This window comes from Haemaphysalis longicornis, unplaced genomic scaffold, assembly GCF_048455015.1.
Source record: "Haemaphysalis longicornis isolate Haplotype H1 unplaced genomic scaffold, Haemaphysalis longicornis Haplotype H1 scaffold_11, whole genome shotgun sequence".
Classification (NCBI taxonomy): Eukaryota; Metazoa; Arthropoda; class Arachnida; order Ixodida; family Ixodidae; genus Haemaphysalis; species Haemaphysalis longicornis.
In genome coordinates, this window is record NW_027526214.1 from 8,044,879 (window position 1) to 8,047,991 (window position 3,113).

A 3,113-nucleotide genomic window follows, 5' to 3' on the forward strand; every position below is an offset into this window, starting at 1 on the left:
ATTACATGTCGAAAGCCTTACCAATTCGCCTATCTGGGCGACTCTGTTCTCCTTCACTTTCTGGGCTATCTAAATTTACTCGAAGTGTAACTGACGCTTGAGGGGGGTAGCCAGCGCCACTCTGACTACACGGGCAGAAGGGGACCATCTTTTCAACCCCCCAGGGCGTGACTCGACCGTCTACAGCCTGTCATGAGCGGGTTACTGGCGGGAAGCCCTCTTATGCTACCTAGGCATCAAGGCTGCCAGAACCGAGACCCTCGCTAGGCTTTCGCAGAATAATATAGTAAGAAAATGAGGGGCTCGTTGAGGAAATACAGAAAGATAGGTCAGCAGTCTACAACGCCAAAGGAGGCATAGGGGTGTGGTTTGGCTCTTCATATTTTCACTACGGTTAATTAGGTAAACATTTTTTTAAATGTACAGAAGAAAGAAAGAAAGAAAGAAAGAAAGAAAGAAAAACACGCGCCCAGAGTGGGGACCGAACCCACGCCTTTCGATTGCATGTCGAATGCCTTACCAATTCGGCTATCTGGGCGACTGTGTTCTCCTTCACTTTCCGGGCTATCTATATTTACTAGAAGTGTATCTGACGGTTGAGGGTGGCAGTCAGCGCCACTCTGACTACACGGGGAGAAGGGGACCTTCTTTTAAACCCCCGTGGCGTGACTCGAGCGTCTACAGCCTGTCATGAGCGGGTTACTGGCGGGAAGCCCTCTTATGCTACCTAGGCATCAAGGCTGTTAAAACCGAGACCCCCGCTAGGCTTCCGCAGAATAATACAGTAAGGAAATGAGGGGCTCGTTGAGGAAATACAGAAAGATAGGTCGGCAGTCTACAACGCCAAAGGAGGCAAAGGAGTGTGGTTAGGCTCTTTATACTTTCACTACGGGTGATTAAGTAAACATTTTTTTTAAATATACAGAAGAAAGAAAGAAAGAAAAACACGCGCCCAGAGTGGGGACCGAACCCACGCCTTTCGATTACATGTCGAATGCCTTACTAATTCAGCTATCTGGGCGACTGTGTTCTCCTTCACTTTCTGGGCTATCTATATTTACGAGAAGTGTCAGAAGTGGCTACCACCCTCAAGCGTCAGATACACTTCTAGTAAATATTGATGGGCGCCGACGCCGGCAGGGGTGTGCGGGAGCTACCCAAAAAGAGTACAAACTGTGCGAGTGTCTTGAGAAATGACACCAAGGCAGGAAATAAACAAAGAAACATCACACAGAATAAAGCAGTTGAACAAGTCCCTGGCTCATGACATGAACCGGACAGATACAACAAATTGTAAGCTTACATTTGAGATTTTTGCGAGTACCAAGGGCTTGCACATCATGAAAAAAGTAAAACAGAAATGTGACGCACATACGAGAACAAATCTCCAGTGATCTAGGAAAAAATGACACTCCGTAGCTAGTCATCAATGGCCGTATGAATTCGCACGCAGGGTTCTTTAAACAAACTGAAAAACGAAAGAAAAAACGAAGAATACAAGCGTACAAATCGTAGGACATGGGGTACCATAGCAGTGAACAAGGATAGCTTACAAAGTGACATTTCGGGCAAAAGAGCAATGACGCACACGAACAAAATACGTTATTCACAACACTAGGCCGAATAGTGCTTGAAAAGTGTAATTATGGGATACAGCAAGATTTCGTGCCGGAGAAGTGGTACTTCCGATACGTACCGCTGCAAGGCCTAGGTTTGATGGCACGACAGCCTTCACTGAGACTCATTGATACCTCTTGTGAGAGTGTTGTATTTGTGGATAAGATAAGATTCGGAGGCTTCCCTGTCGAAATAGGTTTTAAATCCTGATTGGAGCATTGTGGCCTTAAAGTGGTCGAATGGGTGTTTTAAAAAGTTTATATGTTTTGAAAGGGGGATATAATGTTTTGTTATTGCATCGAATCTGATATTATTGATGCGAGTTTTAAAAGAATTTTAAATCTGTCCAATATATTGCGCACCACAAGCACCGTATTCGGTAGCTAGGATAAGCACTTTTTAAATTCCAGATATGATAACACAAGACCAAGCCTTCCATCGGTTAGCCATTGGACGCCACCACCACAACGTGGCAAGTATATGGATACGAACATCAAGGTGGTTCAAAAAATGTCTTAACGGAATATATAAAGCGCACCTCCTACCTACCGAATCTCACAGGAAAGGAACACAAGGCACTAGAAATCCTTAGTACCCGCTCTGACATCAATATAAAGCCCGCTGATAAAGGTGGAGCAATTGTTGTCATGAACCAAACAAATTATAACACTGAAGCGCAAAGGCAATTAGGTGACACGTCTTTCTACCAGCCCCTTTCGGCCTATCTGACATTAGAATACAAAGAACGAGTCAGCAGTACCATAATTCAACTTATGGACGGAAAACTGATAGACGAAAAAACTATCTTTCTCTTTCTCGAAAAGTTTTCTTTTTATTGCACTGCACGCCAGGGCGTTTTTACATCCTTCCCAAAATTCACAAATTGAACAATCTGGGCAGGCCCATATTCTCTGGCATAGGAACCGTGACCGAGAACATTTCTAGCTATGTGGACAACATTACAAGAGAAATCCCGCCCACATTCAATTCGTACAAAAAGGACACTACTAGATTTTTAAGTGAAATAAAAGACCTCAGGATACCGGGTAACTCCTTCCTTGTAACATTAGATGTAGCCTCTTTGTATACAAACATTCCTCGCGCTGGTGGAATTGAATCCGTCATAAGAGCCTACCAATTTTCAGAAGGGGACAAACCTGTTGACAGCGACACTTTGGCCAAACTATTAACTTTATTACTTGAAAAAAAAAACAATTTTGAATTCAATAACCAGCACTACGTCCAACTAAGTGGTACATCTACAGGGGCAAAAATAGGCGCAAATTAAGCAAACATATTCATAGGAACCCTTGAGACACGGTTCTTGGAGAACTTGACTTTAAAAGCACCGTTTTGCAAGCGGTACATCGACGACATTTTTTGGTTTGGTCTCAAGGTGAGGAAACCCTGAAACAATTCATATCCGGTTTCATCAGTGCTCACAGTGATATCTCGTCCTTACTTGAGTATTCACTTCTACAATAATGTTCCTTGAC

The 3,113-nt window shown here is 43.6% G+C and overlaps 1 non-coding gene across 1 annotated transcript; it reads right to left on the reverse strand.

The window, feature by feature from the left end:
- Positions 1-466: 466 nt before the first annotated feature.
- On the reverse strand, positions 467-538 carry Trnaa-ugc (transfer RNA alanine (anticodon UGC)). The gene has a single exon. It is a non-coding gene; the product is annotated as a tRNA-Ala (tRNA).
- Between the last annotated feature and the right edge of the window lie 2,575 nt (positions 539-3,113).